Source organism: Squalius cephalus (genome assembly GCF_949319135.1).
Source record: "Squalius cephalus genome assembly, chromosome: 6".
In the NCBI taxonomy this organism is placed as follows: Eukaryota; Metazoa; Chordata; class Actinopteri; order Cypriniformes; family Leuciscidae; genus Squalius; species Squalius cephalus.
Window position 1 is genome coordinate 23,213,166 of NC_137127.1, and position 24,051 is coordinate 23,237,216.

Below are 24,051 nucleotides of genomic sequence, written 5' to 3' on the forward strand. Positions count from 1 at the left end.
TGTCCTGAACACATCTACATGAGAACATTCAGTTATAGTAATAGCGCCACCTACTGGTAACAGGAAGTGTCATGTTTAACACGTTGATGCCATTCTAGCAACATGTTAAAAATGCCATTGACTTCTAAACATGCTAGAAACATGTTAAAACATGCTAGCAATACTTAGCTAAGTGGTAAAGCATGCTAATTCAATGAAACAGGATGTTGTTGTTACTCAAGAAGGCAATGTCCAATCTGCGCCAAACTTCACACTTTTAATAAACGTTCTGTCCTGAACACATGACCATGCTCATATTCAGTTACAGTCATAGTGCCACCTGCTGGCAACAGGAAGTGACATGTTAAACACTGTTGTGGACATAAAAACATATAAAAAAGTGCCAGCAAGTGCTAAACATGCTAACAACATACTAGAAAAATGCTAAAACATGCTAGCAAACACTTAGCTAAGTGCTAAAGCATGCTATTGCTGCAATTAAATAGGAATTTGCTGTAACACAGGCATGGAATGTCCAATCTGCCTCAAACTTCACACGTTTGATAAGAGTCATGGCCTGAACACATCTACATGAGAATATTCAGTTATAGTAATAGCGCCACCTGCTGTCAACAGGAAGTGACATGTTTAACACTGTTGTGGTCTCCTAATAACATATAAAAAAGAGCCAGCAAGTGCTAAACAGGTTAGCAACATACTAGAAACATGCTAGCAAACACTTAGCTAAGTGCTAAAGCATGCTATCACTGCAATTAAATAGGAATTTGCTGTAACCCAGGCATGGAATGTCCAATCTGCCCCAAACTTCACACGTTTGATAAGAATCATGGCCTGAACACATGTCTATGCTCAAATTCAGTTATAGTAATAGCGCCACCTACTGGCAACAGGAAGTGACATGTTTAACACGTTGATGCCGTTCTAGCAACATGTTAAAAATGCCATTGAGTTCTAAACATGTTAGAAACATATTAAAACATGCTAGCAATACTTAGCTAAGTGCTAAAGCATGCTAATTCAATGAAACAGGACTTTGTTGTTACTCAAGAAGGCAATGTACAATCTACCCCAAACTTCACACGTTTGATAAGAGTTATCTCTTGAACACATGTCCATGCTCATATTTAGTTATAGTCATAGCGCCACCTGCTGGCAACAGGAATTGACGTTTAACACTGTTCTTGACTCCTAATAACATATAAAAAAAATGCCAGTAGGTGCTAAACATCCTACCAACATACTAGAGACATGCTAAAACATACTAGCAAACACTTAGCTAAGTGCTAAAGAATGATATTACTGCAATTAAATATGAATTTGCTGTAACTCAGGCATGGAATGTCCAATCTGCCCCAAACTTCACACTTTTGATAAGCGTTCTGTCCTGAACACATGACCATGCTTATATTCAGTTACAGTCATAGCGCCACCTGCTGGCAACAGGAAGTGACATGTTTAACACTGTTATGGACTCCTAATAACATATAAAAAAGTGCCAGCAAGTGTTAAACATGCTAACAACATATTATAAACATGCTAAAACATGCTAGCAAACTCTTAGCTAAGTGCTAAAGCATGCTATTATTGCAATTAAATAGGAATTTGCTGTAACTCTGGCATGGAATGTCCAATCTGCCCCAAACTTCACACTTTTGATAAGAGTCATGGCCTGAATACATCTACATGAGAATGTTCATTTATAGTAATAGCGCCACCTACTGGCAACAGGAAGTGACATGTTTAACACTTTGATGCCGTTCTAGCAACATGTTAAAAATGCCATTGAGTTCTAAACATGCTAGAAACATGTTAAAACATGCTAACAATGCTTAGCTAAGTGCTAAAGAATGCTAATTCAATGAAACATGACTTTTTTGTTACTCAAGAAGGCAATTTCCAATTTGCACCAAACTTCACACGTTTGATAAGAGTTCTGTCCTGAACACACATCCATGCTCATATTCAGCAATAGTCATAACGCCACCTACTGGCAACAGAAACTGACATGGTTAACACAGTAATGCAGTACTAACCACATAATTATTGTGTACTAAGCATGCTAGAAACAGACTAAACATGCTAGCAACACTTAGCTGAGTCATGAAGCATGCTATTATCACCATTATACAAAACATTTTGTTACTAACTTTGACATACTCTTACTATATATACCTCCTTAAATGTACATTTCCCAACCATGCTCTGTCTTCCTAAAGCCACCGAGTGTTGATGGCACGGGTGCGAGGGCCCTTTCATCGCTGCTTGCAGCTTTAATTAGGGCCCGAGCACCGATGGTGTGAGGACCCTCTTGGAATTGCTCTGTTTATTAGGGCCCGAGCACCGATGGTGTGAGGACCCTCTTGGAATTGCTCTGTTTATTATTATTATTATTATTCTTCTCCGCATTGAATTGCATTTTTGAGGGCCTAAACATGCGCGAAAACTCACGAAACTTTGCACACGCGTCAGAACTGGCGAAAATTTACATCTGATATAGGTTTCAGAATTGGACGGGGCAAAATGGCTCGATAGCGCCACCTATAAAAGTTCAACGGAGTGCGCCTCCTGCAACGTTCCACGTACGTGCACGAAATTCGGTACATACGTGTAATGACCTAATACCTACAAAAAAGTCTCTTGGAGCATAGCCCTAAACACAACAGGAAGTCAGCCATTTTGAACTTCCTCTCAGATTTTTGTGCAGTTTTTGCCATTTTCAGGCCTCGTACTTTAACGAACTCCTCCTACAGTTTTAATCTGATCATCTTCAAATTTGGTGAGTGTAATCTTAAGGCCTTTGCGACGTTAAATTGCGAAGATCTTGAGTTTTCGTCGAAGGGCGGGTCCTCGGCGGCCTTACAAATTTCGATGTTTCGCCATGAAACAGGAAGTTGCTGTAACTCAGGCATGGAATGTCCAATCTCCCCCAAACTTCACACGTTTGATAAGAGTTCTGTCCTGAACACATGGCCATGCTCATATTCAGTTATAGTCATAGCGCCACCTGCTGGCAACAGGAAGTGACATGTTTAACACTGTTATGGACTCCTAATAACATATAAAAAAGTGCCAGCAAGTGCGAAACATGCTAACAACATACTAGAAGCATGCTAAAACATGCTAGCAAACTCTTAGCTAAGTGCTAAAGCATGCTATTATTGCAATTAAATAGGAATTTGCTGTAACTCAGGAATGGAATGTCCAATCTGCCCCAAACTTCACACTTTTGATAAGCGTTCTGTCCTGAACACATCTACATGATAATATTCAGTTATAGTAATAGCGCCACCTACTGGCAACAGGAAGTGTCATGTTTAACACGTTGATGCCATTCTAGCAACATGTTAAAAATGCCATTGAGGTCTAAACATGCTAGAAACATGTTAAAACATGCTAGCAATACTTAGCTAAGTGCTAAAGCATGCTAATTCAATGAAACAGGATGTTGTTGTTACTCAAGAAGGCAATGTCCAATATGCGCCAAACTTCACACTTTTAATAAACGTTCTGTCCTGAACACATGACCATGCTCATATTCAGTTACAGTCATAGTGCCACCTGCTGGCAACAGGAAGTGACATGTTAAACACTGTTGTGGACATATAAAAACATATAAAAAAAGTGCCAGCAAGTGCTAAACATGCTAACAACATACTAGAAACATGCTAAAACATGCTAGCAAACACTTAGCTAAGTGCTAAAGCATGCTATTGCTGCAATTAAATAGGAATTTGCTGTAACACAGGCATGGAATGTCCAATCTGCCCCAAACTTCACACGTTTGATAAGAGTCATGGCCTGAACACATCTACATGAGAATATTCAGTTATAGTAATAGCGCCACCTGCTGTCAACAGGAAGTGACATGTTTAACACTGTTGTGGTCTCCTAATAACATATATAAAAGAGCCAGCAAGTGCTAAACAGGTTAGCAACATACTAGAAACATGCTAGCAAACACTTAGCTAAGTGATAAAGCATGCTATTACTGCAATTAAATAGGAATTTGCTGTAACTCAGGCATGGAACGTCCAATCTGCCCCAAACTTCACATGTTTGATAAGAATCATGGCCTGAACGCATGCCTATGCTCAAATTCAGTTATAGTAATAGCGCCACCTACTGGCAACAGGAAGTGACATGTTTAACACGTTGATGCCGTTCTAGCAACATGTTAAAAATGCCATTGAGTTCTAAACATGCTAGAAACATATTAAAACATGCTAGCAATACTTAGCTAAGTGCTAAAGCATGCTAATTCAATGAAACAGGACTTTGTTGTTACTCAAGAAGGCAATGTACAATCTACCCCAAACGTCACACGTTTGATAAGAGTTATCTCTTGAACACATGTCCATGCTCATATTTAGTTATAGTCATAGCGCCACCTGCTGGCAACAGGAAGTGACGTTTAACACTGTTCTTGACTCCTAATAACATATAAAAAAATGCCAGTAGGTGCTAAACATCCTACCAACATACTAGAGACATGCTAAAACATAATAGCAAACACTTAGCTAAGTGCTAAAGAATGATATTACTGCAATTAAATATGAATTTGCTGTAACTCAGGCATGGAATGTCCAATCTGCCCCAAACTTCACACTTTTGATAAGCGTTCTGTCCTGAACACATGACCATGCTTATATTCAGTTACAGTCATAGCGCCACCTGCTGGCAACAGGAAGTGACATGTTTAACACTGTTGTGGACTCCTAATAACATATAAAAAAGTGCCAGCAAGTGTTAAACATGCTAACAACATACTAGAAACATGCTAAAACATGCTAGCAAACTCTTAGCCAAGTGCTAAAGCATGCTATTATTGCAATTAAATAGGAATTTGCTGTAACTCAGGCATGGAATGTCCAATCTGCCCCAAACTTCACACTTTTGATAAGAGTCATGGCCTGAACACATCTACATGAGAATGTTCAGTTATAGTAATAGCGCCACCAACTGGCAACAGGAAGTGACATGTTTAACACGTTGATGCCGTTCTAGCAACATGTTAAAACATGCTAACAATGCTTAGCTAAGTTCTAAAGAATGCTAATTCAATGAAACATGACTTTGTTGTTACTCAAGAAGGCAATGTCCAATTTGCACCAAACTTCACATGTTTGATAAGAGTTCTGTCCTGAACACACATCCATGCTCATATTCAGTTATAGTCATAACGCCACCTACTGGCAACAGAAACTGACATGGTTAACACAGTAATGCAGTACTAACCACATAATTATTGTGTACTAAGCATGCTAGAAACAGACTGAACATGCTAGCAACACTTAGCTGAGTCATGAAGCATGCTATTATCACCATTATACAAAACATTTTGTAACTGACTTTGACATACTCTTACTATATATACCTCCTTAAATGTACATTTCCCAACCATGCTCTGCCTTCCTAAAGCCACCGAGTGTTGATGGCACGGGTGCGAGGGCCCTTTCATCGCTGCTTGCAGCTTTAATTAGGGCCCGAGCACCGATGGTGTGAGGACCCTCTTGGAATTGCTCTGTTTATTATTATTATTATTATTATTATTATTATTCTCCGCATTGAATTGCATTTTTGAGGGCCTAAACATGCGCGAAAACTCACGAAACTTTGCACACGCGTCAGAACTGGCGAAAATTTACATCTGATATAGGTTTCAGAATTGGACGGGGCAAAATGGCTCGATAGCGCCACCTATAAAAGTTCAACGGAGTGCGCCTCCCGCAACGTTCAACGTACGTGCACGAAATTCGGTACATACGTGTAATGACCTAATACCTACAAAAAAGTCTCTTGGAGCATAGCCCTAAACACAACAGGAAGTCAGCCATTTTGAACTTCCTCTCAGATTTTTGTGCAGTTTTTGCCATTTTCAGGCCTCGTACTTTAGCGAACTCCTCCTACAGTTTTAATCTGATCATCTTCAAATTTGGTGAGTGTAATCTTAAGGCCTTTGCGACGTTAAATTGCGAAGATCTTGAGTTTTCTTCGAAGGGCGGGTCCTCGGCGGCCTTACAAATTTCGATGTTTCGCCATGAAACAGGAAGTTGCTGTAACTCAGGCATGGAATGTCCAATCTGCCCCAAACTTCACACGTTTGATAAGAGTTCTGTCCTGAACACATGGCCATGCTCATATTCAGTTATAGTCATAGCGCCACCTGCTGGCAACAGGAAGTGACATGTTTAACACTGTTATGGACTCCTAATAACATATAAAAAAGTGCCAGCAAGTGCTAAACATGCTAACAACATACTAGAAGCATGCTAAAACATGCTAGCAAACTCTTAGCTAAGTGCTAAAGCATGCTATTATTGCAATTAAATAGGAATTTGCTGTAACTCAGGCATGGAATGTCCAATCTGCCCCAAACTTCACACTTTTGATAAGCGTTCTGTCCTGAACACATCTACATGATAATATTCAGTTATAGTAATAGCGCCACCTACTGGCAACAGGAAGTGTCATGTTTAACACGTTGATGCCATTCTAGCAACATGTTAAAAATGCCATTGAGGTCTAAACATGCTAGAAACATGTTAAAACATGCTAGCTAATGTTAAAACATGCTAGCAATACTTAGCTAAGTGGTAAAGCATGCTAATTCAATGAAACAGGATGTTGTTGTTACTCAAGAAGGCAATGTCCAATATGCGCCAAACTTCACACTTTTAATAAACGTTCTGTCCTGAACACATGACCATGCTCATATTCAGTTACAGTCATAGTGCCACCTGCTGGCAACAGGAAGTGACATGTTAAACACTGTTGTGGACATATAAAAACATATAAAAAAAGTGCCAGCAAGTGCTAAACATGCTAACAACATACTAGAAACATGCTAAAACATGCTAGCAAACACTTAGCTAAGTGCTAAAGCATGCTATTGCTGCAATTAAATAGGAATTTGCTGTAACACAGGCATGGAATGTCCAATCTGCCCCAAACTTCACACGTTTGATAAGAGTCATGGCCTGAACACATCTACATGAGAATATTCAGTTATAGTAATAGCGCCACCTGCTGTCAACAGGAAGTGACATGTTTAACACTGTTGTGGTCTCCTAATAACATATATAAAAGAGCCAGCAAGTGCTAAACAGGTTAGCAACATACTAGAAACATGCTAGCAAACACTTAGCTAAGTGATAAAGCATGCTATTACTGCAATTAAATAGGAATTTGCTGTAACTCAGGCATGGAACGTCCAATCTGCCCCAAACTTCACATGTTTGATAAGAATCATGGCCTGAACGCATGCCTATGCTCAAATTCAGTTATAGTAATAGCGCCACCTACTGGCAACAGGAAGTGACATGTTTAACACGTTGATGCCGTTCTAGCAACATGTTAAAAATGCCATTGAGTTCTAAACATGCTAGAAACATATTAAAACATGCTAGCAATACTTAGCTAAGTGCTAAAGCATGCTAATTCAATGAAAAAGGACTTTGTTGTTACTCAAGAAGGCAATGTACAATCTACCCCAAACGTCACACGTTTGATAAGAGTTATCTCTTGAACACATGTCCATGCTCATATTTAGTTATAGTCATAGCGCCACCTGCTGGCAACAGGAAGTGACGTTTAACACTGTTCTTGACTCCTAATAACATATAAAAAAATGCCAGTAGGTGCTAAACATCCTACCAACATACTAGAGACATGCTAAAACATAATAGCAAACACTTAGCTAAGTGCTAAAGAATGATATTACTGCAATTAAATATGAATTTGCTGTAACTCAGGCATGGAATGTCCAATCTGCCCCAAACTTCACACTTTTGATAAGCGTTCTGTCCTGAACACATGACCATGCTTATATTCAGTTACAGTCATAGCGCCACCTGCTGGCAACAGGAAGTGACATGTTTAACACTGTTGTGGACTCCTAATAACATATAAAAAAGTGCCAGCAAGTGTTAAACATGCTAACAACATACTAGAAACATGCTAAAACATGCTAGCAAACTCTTAGCCAAGTGCTAAAGCATGCTATTATTGCAATTAAATAGGAATTTGCTGTAACTCAGGCATGGAATGTCCAATCTGCCCCAAACTTCACACTTTTGATAAGAGTCATGGCCTGAACACATCTACATGAGAATGTTCAGTTATAGTAATAGCGCCACCAACTGGCAACAGGAAGTGACATGTTTAACACGTTGATGCCGTTCTAGCAACATGTTAAAACATGCTAACAATGCTTAGCTAAGTTCTAAAGAATGCTAATTCAATGAAACATGACTTTGTTGTTACTCAAGAAGGCAATGTCCAATTTGCACCAAACTTCACATGTTTGATAAGAGTTCTGTCCTGAACACACATCCATGCTCATATTCAGTTATAGTCATAACGCCACCTACTGGCAACAGAAACTGACATGGTTAACACCGTAATGCAGTACTAACAACATAATTATTGTGTACTAAGCATGCTAGAAACAGACTGAACATGCTAGCAACACTTAGCTGAGTCATGAAGCATGCTATTATCACCATTATACAAAACATTTTGTAACTGACTTTGACATACTCTTACTATATATACCTCCTTAAATGTACATTTCCCAACCATGCTCTGCCTTCCTAAAGCCACCGAGTGTTGATGGCACGGGTGCGAGGGCCCTTTCATCGCTGCTTGCAGCTTTAATTATTATTATTATTCTTCTTCTCCGCATTTAATTGCATTTTTGAGGGCCTACATGCTCGAAAACTCACGAAACTTTGCACACGCGTCAGAACTGGCGAAAATTTACATCTGATATAGGTTTCAGAATTGGACGGGGCAAAATGGCTCGATAGCGCCACCTATAAAAGTTCAACGGAGTGCGCCTCCCGCAACGTTCCACGTACGTGCACGAAATTCGGTACATACATGTAATGACCTAATACCTACAAAAAAGTCTCTTGGAGCATAGCCCTAAACACAACAGGAAGTCAGCCATTTTGAACTTCCTCTCAGATTTTTGTGCAGTTTTTGCCATTTTCAGGCCTCGTACTTTAACGAACTCCTCCTACAGTTTTAATCTGATCATCTTCAAATTTGGTGAGTGTAATCTTAAGGCCTTTGCGACGTTAAATTGCGAAGATCTTGAGTTTTCGTCAAAGGGCGGGTCCTCGGCGGCCTGACAAATTTCGATGTTTCGCCATGAAACAGGAAGTTGCTGTAACTCAGGCATGGAATGTCCAATCTGCCCCAAACTTCACACTTTTGATAAGCGTTCTGTCCTGAACACATGACCATGCTCATATTCAGTTACAGTCATAGCGCCACCTGCTGGCAACAGGAAGTGACATGTTTAACACTGATATGGACTCCTAATAACATATAAAAAAGTGCCAGCAAGTGCTAAACATGCTAACAACATAATAGAAGCATGCTAAAACATGCTAGCAAACTCTTAGCTAAGTGCTAAAGCATGCTATTATTGCAATTAAATAGGAATTTGCTGTAACTCAGGCATGGAATGTCCAATCTGCCCCAAACTTCACACTTTTGATAAGCGTTCTGTCCTGAACACATCTACATGAGAAAATTCAGTTATAGTAATAGCGCCACCTACTGGTAACAGGAAGTGACATGTTTAACACTCTTGTGGTCTCCTAATAACATATAAAAAAGAGCCAACAAGTGCTAAACAGGTTAGCAACATACTAGAAACATGCTAGCAAACACTTAGCTAAGTGCTAAAGCATGCTATTACTGCAATTAAATAGGAATTTGCTGTAACTCAGGCATGTAATGTCCAATCTGCCCCAAACTTCACACATTTGATAAGAATCATGGCCTGAACACATGTCTATGCTCAAATTCAGTTATAGTAATAGCACCACCTACTGGCAACAGGAAGTGACATGTTTAACACTTTGATGCCGTTCTAGCAACATGTTAAAAATGCCATTGAGTTCTATACATGCTAGAAACATGTTAAAACATGCTAGCAGTACTTAGCTAAGTGCTAAACCATGCTAATTCAATGAAACAGGACTTTGTTGTTACTCAAGAAGGCAATGTACAATCTACCCCAAACTTCACACGTTTGATAAGAGTTATCTCTTGAACACATGTCCATGCTCATATTTAGTTATAGTCATAGCGCCACCTGCTGGCAACAGGAAGTGACGTTTAACACTGTTCTTGACTCCTAATAACATATAAAAAAATGCAAGTAGGTGCTAAACATCCTACCAACATACTAGAGACTTGCTAAAACATACTAGCAAACACTTAGCTAAGTGCTAAAGAATGATATTACTGCAATTAAATATGAATTTGCTGTAACTCAGGCAAGGAATGTCCAATCTGCCCCAAACTTCACACTTTTGATAAGCGTTCTGTCCTGAACACATGACCATGCTCATATTCAGTTACAGTCATAGCGCCACCTGCTGGCAACAGGAAGTGACATGTTTAACACTGTTATGGACTCCTAATAACATATAAAAAAGTGCCAGCAAGTGCTAAACATGCTAACAACATACTAGAAGCATGCTAAAACATGCTAGCAAACTCTTAGCTAAGTGCTAAAGCATGCTATTATTGCAATTAAATAGGAATTTGCTGTAACTCAGGCATGGAATGTCCAATCTGCCCCAAACTTCACACTTTTGATAAGCGTTCTGTCCTGAACACATCTACATGAGAACATTCAGTTATAGTAATAGCGCCACCTACTGGTAACAGGAAGTGTCATGTTTAACACGTTGATGCCATTCTAGCAACATGTTAAAAATGCCATTGACTTCTAAACATGCTAGAAACATGTTAAAACATGCTAGCAATACTTAGCTAAGTGGTAAAGCATGCTAATTCAATGAAACAGGATGTTGTTGTTACTCAAGAAGGCAATGTCCAATCTGCGCCAAACTTCACACTTTTAATAAACGTTCTGTCCTGAACACATGACCATGCTCATATTCAGTTACAGTCATAGTGCCACCTGCTGGCAACAGGAAGTGACATGTTAAACACTGTTGTGGACATAAAAACATATAAAAAAGTGCCAGCAAGTGCTAAACATGCTAACAACATACTAGAAAAATGCTAAAACATGCTAGCAAACACTTAGCTAAGTGCTAAAGCATGCTATTGCTGCAATTAAATAGGAATTTGCTGTAACACAGGCATGGAATGTCCAATCTGCCTCAAACTTCACACGTTTGATAAGAGTCATGGCCTGAACACATCTACATGAGAATATTCAGTTATAGTAATAGCGCCACCTGCTGTCAACAGGAAGTGACATGTTTAACACTGTTGTGGTCTCCTAATAACATATAAAAAAGAGCCAGCAAGTGCTAAACAGGTTAGCAACATACTAGAAACATGCTAGCAAACACTTAGCTAAGTGCTAAAGCATGCTATCACTGCAATTAAATAGGAATTTGCTGTAACCCAGGCATGGAATGTCCAATCTGCCCCAAACTTCACACGTTTGATAAGAATCATGGCCTGAACACATGTCTATGCTCAAATTCAGTTATAGTAATAGCGCCACCTACTGGCAACAGGAAGTGACATGTTTAACACGTTGATGCCGTTCTAGCAACATGTTAAAAATGCCATTGAGTTCTAAACATGTTAGAAACATATTAAAACATGCTAGCAATACTTAGCTAAGTGCTAAAGCATGCTAATTCAATGAAACAGGACTTTGTTGTTACTCAAGAAGGCAATGTACAATCTACCCCAAACTTCACACGTTTGATAAGAGTTATCTCTTGAACACATGTCCATGCTCATATTTAGTTATAGTCATAGCGCCACCTGCTGGCAACAGGAATTGACGTTTAACACTGTTCTTGACTCCTAATAACATATAAAAAAAATGCCAGTAGGTGCTAAACATCCTACCAACATACTAGAGACATGCTAAAACATACTAGCAAACACTTAGCTAAGTGCTAAAGAATGATATTACTGCAATTAAATATGAATTTGCTGTAACTCAGGCATGGAATGTCCAATCTGCCCCAAACTTCACACTTTTGATAAGCGTTCTGTCCTGAACACATGACCATGCTTATATTCAGTTACAGTCATAGCGCCACCTGCTGGCAACAGGAAGTGACATGTTTAACACTGTTATGGACTCCTAATAACATATAAAAAAGTGCCAGCAAGTGTTAAACATGCTAACAACATATTATAAACATGCTAAAACATGCTAGCAAACTCTTAGCTAAGTGCTAAAGCATGCTATTATTGCAATTAAATAGGAATTTGCTGTAACTCTGGCATGGAATGTCCAATCTGCCCCAAACTTCACACTTTTGATAAGAGTCATGGCCTGAATACATCTACATGAGAATGTTCATTTATAGTAATAGCGCCACCTACTGGCAACAGGAAGTGACATGTTTAACACTTTGATGCCGTTCTAGCAACATGTTAAAAATGCCATTGAGTTCTAAACATGCTAGAAACATGTTAAAACATGCTAACAATGCTTAGCTAAGTGCTAAAGAATGCTAATTCAATGAAACATGACTTTTTTGTTACTCAAGAAGGCAATTTCCAATTTGCACCAAACTTCACACGTTTGATAAGAGTTCTGTCCTGAACACACATCCATGCTCATATTCAGCAATAGTCATAACGCCACCTACTGGCAACAGAAACTGACATGGTTAACACAGTAATGCAGTACTAACCACATAATTATTGTGTACTAAGCATGCTAGAAACAGACTAAACATGCTAGCAACACTTAGCTGAGTCATGAAGCATGCTATTATCACCATTATACAAAACATTTTGTTACTAACTTTGACATACTCTTACTATATATACCTCCTTAAATGTACATTTCCCAACCATGCTCTGTCTTCCTAAAGCCACCGAGTGTTGATGGCACGGGTGCGAGGGCCCTTTCATCGCTGCTTGCAGCTTTAATTAGGGCCCGAGCACCGATGGTGTGAGGACCCTCTTGGAATTGCTCTGTTTATTAGGGCCCGAGCACCGATGGTGTGAGGACCCTCTTGGAATTGCTCTGTTTATTATTATTATTATTATTCTTCTCCGCATTGAATTGCATTTTTGAGGGCCTAAACATGCGCGAAAACTCACGAAACTTTGCACACGCGTCAGAACTGGCGAAAATTTACATCTGATATAGGTTTCAGAATTGGACGGGGCAAAATGGCTCGATAGCGCCACCTATAAAAGTTCAACGGAGTGCGCCTCCTGCAACGTTCCACGTACGTGCACGAAATTCGGTACATACGTGTAATGACCTAATACCTACAAAAAAGTCTCTTGGAGCATAGCCCTAAACACAACAGGAAGTCAGCCATTTTGAACTTCCTCTCAGATTTTTGTGCAGTTTTTGCCATTTTCAGGCCTCGTACTTTAACGAACTCCTCCTACAGTTTTAATCTGATCATCTTCAAATTTGGTGAGTGTAATCTTAAGGCCTTTGCGACGTTAAATTGCGAAGATCTTGAGTTTTCGTCGAAGGGCGGGTCCTCGGCGGCCTTACAAATTTCGATGTTTCGCCATGAAACAGGAAGTTGCTGTAACTCAGGCATGGAATGTCCAATCTCCCCCAAACTTCACACGTTTGATAAGAGTTCTGTCCTGAACACATGGCCATGCTCATATTCAGTTATAGTCATAGCGCCACCTGCTGGCAACAGGAAGTGACATGTTTAACACTGTTATGGACTCCTAATAACATATAAAAAAGTGCCAGCAAGTGCGAAACATGCTAACAACATACTAGAAGCATGCTAAAACATGCTAGCAAACTCTTAGCTAAGTGCTAAAGCATGCTATTATTGCAATTAAATAGGAATTTGCTGTAACTCAGGCATGGAATGTCCAATCTGCCCCAAACTTCACACTTTTGATAAGCGTTCTGTCCTGAACACATCTACATGATAATATTCAGTTATAGTAATAGCGCCACCTACTGGCAACAGGAAGTGTCATGTTTAACACGTTGATGCCATTCTAGCAACATGTTAAAAATGCCATTGAGGTCTAAACATGCTAGAAACATGTTAAAACATGCTAGCAATACTTAGCTAAGTGCTAAAGCATGCTAATTCAATGAAACAGGATGTTGTTGTTACTCAAGAAGGCAATGTCCAATATGCGCCAAACTTCACACTTTTAATAAACGTTCTGTCCTGAACACATGACCATGCTCATATTCAGTTACAGTCATAGTGCCACCTGCTGGCAACAGGAAGTGACATGTTAAACACTGTTGTGGACATATAAAAACATATAAAAAAAGTGCCAGCAAGTGCTAAACATGCTAACAACATACTAGAAACATGCTAAAACATGCTAGCAAACACTTAGCTAAGTGCTAAAGCATGCTATTGCTGCAATTAAATAGGAATTTGCTGTAACACAGGCATGGAATGTCCAATCTGCCCCAAACTTCACACGTTTGATAAGAGTCATGGCCTGAACACATCTACATGAGAATATTCAGTTATAGTAATAGCGCCACCTGCTGTCAACAGGAAGTGACATGTTTAACACTGTTGTGGTCTCCTAATAACATATATAAAAGAGCCAGCAAGTGCTAAACAGGTTAGCAACATACTAGAAACATGCTAGCAAACACTTAGCTAAGTGATAAAGCATGCTATTACTGCAATTAAATAGGAATTTGCTGTAACTCAGGCATGGAACGTCCAATCTGCCCCAAACTTCACATGTTTGATAAGAATCATGGCCTGAACGCATGCCTATGCTCAAATTCAGTTATAGTAATAGCGCCACCTACTGGCAACAGGAAGTGACATGTTTAACACGTTGATGCCGTTCTAGCAACATGTTAAAAATGCCATTGAGTTCTAAACATGCTAGAAACATATTAAAACATGCTAGCAATACTTAGCTAAGTGCTAAAGCATGCTAATTCAATGAAACAGGACTTTGTTGTTACTCAAGAAGGCAATGTACAATCTACCCCAAACGTCACACGTTTGATAAGAGTTATCTCTTGAACACATGTCCATGCTCATATTTAGTTATAGTCATAGCGCCACCTGCTGGCAACAGGAAGTGACGTTTAACACTGTTCTTGACTCCTAATAACATATAAAAAAATGCCAGTAGGTGCTAAACATCCTACCAACATACTAGAGACATGCTAAAACATAATAGCAAACACTTAGCTAAGTGCTAAAGAATGATATTACTGCAATTAAATATGAATTTGCTGTAACTCAGGCATGGAATGTCCAATCTGCCCCAAACTTCACACTTTTGATAAGCGTTCTGTCCTGAACACATGACCATGCTTATATTCAGTTACAGTCATAGCGCCACCTGCTGGCAACAGGAAGTGACATGTTTAACACTGTTGTGGACTCCTAATAACATATAAAAAAGTGCCAGCAAGTGTTAAACATGCTAACAACATACTAGAAACATGCTAAAACATGCTAGCAAACTCTTAGCCAAGTGCTAAAGCATGCTATTATTGCAATTAAATAGGAATTTGCTGTAACTCAGGCATGGAATGTCCAATCTGCCCCAAACTTCACACTTTTGATAAGAGTCATGGCCTGAACACATCTACATGAGAATGTTCAGTTATAGTAATAGCGCCACCAACTGGCAACAGGAAGTGACATGTTTAACACGTTGATGCCGTTCTAGCAACATGTTAAAACATGCTAACAATGCTTAGCTAAGTTCTAAAGAATGCTAATTCAATGAAACATGACTTTGTTGTTACTCAAGAAGGCAATGTCCAATTTGCACCAAACTTCACATGTTTGATAAGAGTTCTGTCCTGAACACACATCCATGCTCATATTCAGTTATAGTCATAACGCCACCTACTGGCAACAGAAACTGACATGGTTAACACAGTAATGCAGTACTAACCACATAATTATTGTGTACTAAGCATGCTAGAAACAGACTGAACATGCTAGCAACACTTAGCTGAGTCATGAAGCATGCTATTATCACCATTATACAAAACATTTTGTAACTGACTTTGACATACTCTTACTATATATACCTCCTTAAATGTACATTTCCCAACCATGCTCTGCCTTCCTAAAGCCACCGAGTGTTGATGGCACGGGTGCGAGGGCCCTTTCATCGCTGCTTGCAGCTTTAATTAGGGCCCGAGCACCGATGGTGTGAGGACCCTCTTGGAATTGCTCTGTTTATTATTATTATTATTATTCTTCTCCGCATTGAATTGCATTTTTGAGGGCCTAAACATGCGCGAAAACTCACGAAACTTTGCACACGTGTCAGAACTGGCGAAAATTTACATCTGATATAGGTTTCAGAATTGGACGGGGCAAAATGGCTCGATAGCGCCACCTATAAAAGTTCAACGGAGTGCGCCTCCTGCAACGTTCCACGTACGTGCACGAAATTCGGTACATACGTGTAATGACCTAATACCTACAAAAAAGTCTCTTGGAGCATAGCCCTAAACACAACAGGAAGTCAGCCATTTTGAACTTCCTCTCAGATTTTTGTGCAGTTTTTGCCATTTTCAGGCCTCGTACTTTAACGAACTCCTCCTACAGTTTTAATCTGATCATCTTCAAATTTGGTGAGTGTAATCTTAAGGCCTTTGCGACGTTAAATTGCGAAGATCTTGAGTTTTCGTCGAAGGGCGGGTCCTCGGCGGCCTTACAAATTTCGATGTTTCGCCATGAAACAGGAAGTTGCTGTAACTCAGGCATGGAATGTCCAATCTCCCCCAAACTTCACACGTTTGATAAGAGTTCTGTCCTGAACACATGGCCATGCTCATATTCAGTTATAGTCATAGCGCCACCTGCTGGCAACAGGAAGTGACATGTTTAACACTGTTATGGACTCCTAATAACATATAAAAAAGTGCCAGCAAGTGCGAAACATGCTAACAACATACTAGAAGCATGCTAAAACATGCTAGCAAACTCTTAGCTAAGTGCTAAAGCATGCTATTATTGCAATTAAATAGGAATTTGCTGTAACTCAGGCATGGAATGTCCAATCTGCCCCAAACTTCACACTTTTGATAAGCGTTCTGTCCTGAACACATCTACATGATAATATTCAGTTATAGTAATAGCGCCACCTACTGGCAACAGGAAGTGTCATGTTTAACACGTTGATGCCATTCTAGTAACATGTTAAAAATGCCATTGAGGTCTAAACATGCTAGAAACATGTTAAAACATGCTAGCAATACTTAGCTAAGTGCTAAAGCATGCTAATTCAATGAAACAGGATGTTGTTGTTACTCAAGAAGGCAATGTCCAATATGCGCCAAACTTCACACTTTTAATAAACGTTCTGTCCTGAACACATGACCATGCTCATATTCAGTTACAGTCATAGTGCCACCTGCTGGCAACAGGAAGTGACATGTTAAACACTGTTGTGGACATATAAAAACATATAAAAAAAGTGCCAGCAAGTGCTAAACATGCTAACAACATACTAGAAACATGCTAAAACATGCTAGCAAACACTTAGCTAAGTGCTAAAGCATGCTATTGCTGCAATTAAATAGGAATTTGCTGTAACACAGGCATGGAATGTCCAATCTGCCCCAAACTTCACACGTTTGATAAGAGTCATGGCCTGAACACATCTACATGAGAATATTCAGTTATAGTAATAGCGCCACCTGCTGTCAACAGGAAGTGACATGTTTAACACTGTTGTGGTCTCCTAATAACATATATAAAAGAGCCAGCAAGTGCTAAACAGGTTAGCAACATACTAGAAACATGCTAGCAAACACTTAGCTAAGTGATAAAGCATGCTATTACTGCAATTAAATAGGAATTTGCTGTAACTCAGGCATGGAACGTCCAATCTGCCCCAAACTTCACATGTTTGATAAGAATCATGGCCTGAACGCATGCCTATGCTCAAATTCAGTTATAGTAATAGCGCCACCTACTGGCAACAGGAAGTGACATGTTTAACACGTTGATGCCGTTCTAGCAACATGTTAAAAATGCCATTGAGTTCTAAACATGCTAGAAACATATTAAAACATGCTAGCAATACTTAGCTAAGTGCTAAAGCATGCTAATTCAATGAAACAGGACTTTGTTGTTACTCAAGAAGGCAATGTACAATCTACCCCAAACGTCACACGTTTGATAAGAGTTATCTCTTGAACACATGTCCATGCTCATATTTAGTTATAGTCATAGCGCCACCTGCTGGCAACAGGAAGTGACGTTTAACACTGTTCTTGACTCCTAATAACATATAAAAAAATGCCAGTAGGTGCTAAACATCCTACCAACATACTAGAGACATGCTAAAACATAATAGCAAACACTTAGCTAAGTGCTAAAGAATGATATTACTGCAATTAAATATGAATTTGCTGTAACTCAGGCATGGAATGTCCAATCTGCCCCAAACTTCACACTTTTGATAAGCGTTCTGTCCTGAACACATGACCATGCTTATATTCAGTTACAGTCATAGCGCCACCTGCTGGCAACAGGAAGTGACATGTTTAACACTGTTGTGGACTCCTAATAACATATAAAAAAGTGCCAGCAAGTGTTAAACATGCTAACAACATACTAGAAACATGCTAAAACATGCTAGCAAACTCTTAGCCAAGTGCTAAAGCATGCTATTATTGCAATTAAATAGGAATTTGCTGTAACTCAGGCATGGAATGTCCAATCTGCCCCAAACTTCACACTTTTGATAAGAGTCATGGCCTGAACACATCTACATGAGAATGTTCAGTTATAGTAATAGCGCCACCAACTGGCAACAGGAAGTGACATGTTTAACACGTTGATGCCGTTCTAGCAACATGTTAAAACATGCTAACAATGCTTAGCTAAGTTCTAAAGAATGCTAATTCAATGAAACATGACTTTGTTGTTACTCAAGAAGGCAATGTCCAATTTGCACCAAACTTCACATGTTTGATAAGAGTTCTGTCCTGAACACACATCCATGCTCATATTCAGTTATAGTCATAACGCCACCTACTGGCAACAGAAACTGACATGGTTAACACAGTAATGCAGTACTAACCACATAATTATTGTGTACTAAGCATGCTAGAAACAGACTGAACATGCTAGCAACACTTAGCTGAGTCATGAAGCATGCTATTATCACCATTATACAAAACATTTTGTAACTGACTTTGACATACTCTTACTATATATACCTCCTTAAATGTACATTTCCCAACCATGCTCTGCCTTCCTAAAGCCACCGAGTGTTGATGGCACGGGTGCGAGGGCCCTTTCATCGCTGCTTGCAGCTTTAATTATATTTATTTTTTCGTTTTGGCTTTTTTTATAGTTTATTTTTAATTTTTTATTCTTGTTCCGTTCTGAATATCATTACATTTAAAGGTTTTGTTGTGGAATATTTTGAGTGTATCATAAAATCAGAATAATTGTCTCGATTTAGTGATCCCCTACTTATTATTTTATTTTATTTTTTTCTTTGTTCTAATCAGGTCAGGCAAGTAAAATTATCTGTGTCTTGTCCCTTAAATTTATATATATATATATATATATATATATATATATGTATGTGTGTGTGTGTATATATATATATATATATATATATATGTGTGTGTGTGTGTGTGTGTATATATATATATATATATATATATATATGTGTGTGTGTGTATATATATATATATAAATATAAATATAGCTGCGAGCAGCGATGGAGGGCCAAAGCCGGCGGTACCGCCACCCTGGCACCAGGATTGCGGTGCCACCGGCTTGGGCCCGTAATCGCTGCTCGCAGCTATATTTAGGGCCCGAGCACCGATGGTGTGAGGACCCTCTTGGAATTGCTCTGTTTATTATTATTATTATTATTCTTCTCCGCATTTAATTGCATTTTTGAGGGCCTAAACATGCTCGAAAACTCACAAAACTTTGCACACGCGTCAGAACTGGCGAAAATTTACATCTGATATAGGTTTCAGAATTGGACGGGGCAAAATGGCTCGATAGCGCCACCTATAAAAGTTCAACGGAGTGCGCCTCCCGCAACGTTCCACGTACGTGCACGAAATTCGGTACATACATGTAATGACCTAATACCTACAAAAAAGTCTCTTGGAGCATAGCCCTAAACACAACAGGAAGTCAGCCATTTTGAACTTCCTCTCAGATTTTTGTGCAGTTTTTGCCATTTTCAGGCCTCGTACTTTAACGAACTCCTCCTACAGTTTTCATCTGATCATCTTCAAATTTGGTGAGTGTAATCTTAAGGCCTTTGCGACGTTAAATTGCGAAGATCTTGAGTTTTCGTCAAAGGGCGGGTCCTCGGCGGCCTGACAAATTTCGATGTTTCGCCATGAAACAGGAAGTTGTTGTAACTCAGGCATGGAATGTCCAATCTGCCCCAAACTTCACACGTTTGATAAGAGTTCTGTCCTGAACACATGACCATGCTCATATTCAGTTATAGTCATAGCGCCACCTGCTGGCAACAGGAAGTGACATGTTTAACACTGTTATGGACTCCTAATAACATATAAAAAAGTGCCAGCAAGTGCTAAACATGCTAACAACATACTAGAAGCATGCTAAAACATGCTAGCAAACTCTTAGCTAAGTGCTAAAGCATGCTATTATTGCAATTAAATAGGAATTTGCTGTAACTCAGGCATGGAATGTCCAATCTGCCCCAAACTTCACACTTTTGATAAGCGTTCTGTACTGAACACATCTACATGAGAATATTCAGTTATAGTAATAGCGCCACCTACTGGTAACAGGAAGTGTCATGTTTAACACGTTGATGCCATTCTAGCAACATGTTAAAAATGCCATTGACTTCTAAACATGCTAGAAACATGTTAAAACATGCTAGCAATACTTAGCTAAATGCTAAAGCATGCTAATTCAATGAAACAGGATGTTGTTGTTACTCAAGAAGGCAATGTCCAATCTGTGCCAAACTTCACACTTTTAATAAACGTTCTATCCTGAACACATGACCATGCTCATATTCAGTTATAGTCATAGCGCCACCTGCTGGCAACAGGAAGTGACGTTTAACACTGTTATGGACTCCTAATAACATATAAAAAAAGTGCCAGCAAGTGTTAAACATGCTAACAACATACTAGAAACATGCTAAAACATGCTAGCAAACACTTAGCTAAGTGCTAAAGCATGCTATTGCTAGCCTGGGTTTCCCCATACTGCCTTGAGCAGCGCGATTTTATTCACGCTGCAAGGTAGTCTGGACACCATGGACTAATTTTTCCCCTGAAATAGGGAACCAATCACAGAACGGGGAGGGAGCAGGAAGACGATGACGAAGTATATGCGACACACCGAAGCAGTTTGTTTATCTATGGATCCAACATGACAGACGTAAAAATATATGCATATTTTTAGGAACACATCTACAAAAATATGCCTGTATTTCAAGTTGATAAAATAATTTAAAATCCACATCAGTTTATTTGTGCCGACGCGCCACGCCCTCCCAGGATCTATAACGTTACCAAGGCTACTTCCACTTTTAAAAATGCATCACAACCGCGCGCGCGCGTTCTGCTTGCAGTCGTCGAGATAGATGCTGAGGAGTTGAAGAAAAGAATAGCTAGTGGAGATTGTAAAGTTGTCGACAATACGTCATCAAAAATCAAGTCTAGTGTGTGGGAGAAATTTGGAGTTATCTGAAGAAAATATTGTGAAAGGCTTTGCTGCAAACATTTTCGTGTTGGATAGCCGCAAATGTGGAACTTCATCCCTGAGGAAGCACGCAGATAACTGGTAACAAAGCAGCTCTATCGAACGGTATTTTTCATATTTAACACAGTTAAGTATGTGTGGTGTGCAGGGTGTGTTTGAACCAAAAATTGTCAGATGTAGGCTAGACGAAATTGTGTGGCATATAGTGTTGTAGCCGCGTCTGTTCGATTTGTGTGGTAACGTTAGCCATGTTCTTCATGTATCGGCCTTTTGACAGCTTCGGCTATAATGGTCGTGTAATAACTTCTGTATGACCTGGCAATAAAAATGTTTGTAAGTGTGTCTATAATGTGATAGTCTAAACTGATTTTATTTCGGGTGCGGGTCGGGTGTCGGTTCTATTTTAAGCGGGTCGGTGCAGATTTTTATTAGTGCTGCTGTTGGAAAACGGGTCGGGTGCGGATTTACAAAATCGGACCCGTGCAGGACTCTCTGGTGTACACATAAATCTCTGACCCATCGTCGTCTTCTTCGTTGAATATCTGTCGCTCTACATACGTCATCTGGTATAATTTGAAATGATTGGCTATGAGCTGCGTACAGGCGCATTTGATAGACATTCGTAGCGCCCAATAAACGGCTCTGGGCATTCGTAAACCACGCCTCAAATACGAGAAAATGTACATGTGGTTTCCAGACCACGTCTCAAAGAGAAAGTGGTCTGACGTTAGCCAGGCTATGCTATTGCTGCAATTAAATAGGAATTTGCTGTAACACAGGCATGGAATGTCCAATCTGCCTCAAACTTCACACGTTTGATAAGAGTCATGGCCTGAACACATCTACATGAGAATATTCAGTTATAGTAATAGCGCCACCTGCTGTCAACAGGAAGTGACATGTTTAACACTGTTGTGGTCTCCTAATAACATATAAAAAAGAGCCAGCAAGTGCTAAACAGGTTAGCAACATACTAGAAACATGCTAGCAAACACTTAGCTAAGTGCTAAAGCATGCTATCACTGCAATTAAATAGGAATTTGCTGTAACCCAGGCATGGAATGTCCAATCTGCCCCAAACTTCACACGTTTGATAAGAATCATGGCCTGAACACATGTCTATGCTCAAATTCAGTTATAGTAATAGCACCACCTACTGGCAACAGGAAGTGACATGTTTAACACGTTGATGCCGTTCTAGCAACATGTTAAAAATGCCATTGACTTCTAAACATGCTAGAAACATGTTAAAACATGCTAGCAATACTTAGCTAAGTGCTAAAGCATGCTAATTCAATGAAACAGGACTTTGTTGTTACTCAAGAAGGCAATGTACAATCTACCCCAAACTTCACACGTTTGATAAGAGTTATCTCTTGAACACATGTCCATGCTCATATTTAGTTATAGTCATAGCGCCACCTGCTGGCAACAGGAAGTGACGTTTAACACTGTTCTTGACTCCTAATAACATATAAAAAAAAGGCCAGTAGGTGCTAAACATCCTACCAACATACTAGAGACATGCTAAAACATACTAGCAAACACTTAGCTAAGTGCTAAAGAATTATATTACTGCAATTAAATATGAATTTGCTGTAACTCAGGCATGGAATGTCCAATCTGCCCCAAACTTCACACTTTTGATAAGCGTTCTGTCCTGAACACATGACCATGCTCATATTCAGTTACAGTCATAGCGCCACCTGCTGGCAACAGGAAGTGACATGTTTAACACTGTTATGGACTCCTAATAACATATAAAAAAGTGCCAGCAAGTGCTAAACATGCTAACAACATACTAGAAGCATGCTAAAACATGCTAGCAAACTCTTAGCTAAGTGCTAAAGCATGCTATTATTGCAATTAAATAGGAATTTGCTGTAACTCAGGCATGGAATGTCCAATCTGCCCCAAACTTCACACTTTTGATAAGCGTTCTGTCCTGAACACATCTACATGAGAACATTCAGTTATAGTAATAGCGCCACCTACTGGTAACAGGAAGTGTCATGTTTAACACGTTGATGCCATTCTAGCAACATGTTAAAAATGCCATTGACTTCTAAACATGCTAGAAACATGTTAAAACATGCTAGCAATACTTAGCTAAGTGCTAAAGCATGCTAATTCAATGAAACAGGATGTTGTTGTTACTCAAGAAGGCAATGTCCAATCTGCGCCAAACTTCACACTTTTAATAAACGTTCTGTCCTGAACACATGACCATGCTCATATTCAGTTACAGTCATAGTGCCACCTGCTGGCAACAGGAAGTGACATGTTAAACACTGTTGTGGACATAAAAACATATAAAAAAGTGCCAGCAAGTGCTAAACATGCTAACAACATACTAGAAAAATGCTAAAACATGCTAGCAAACACTTAGCTAAGT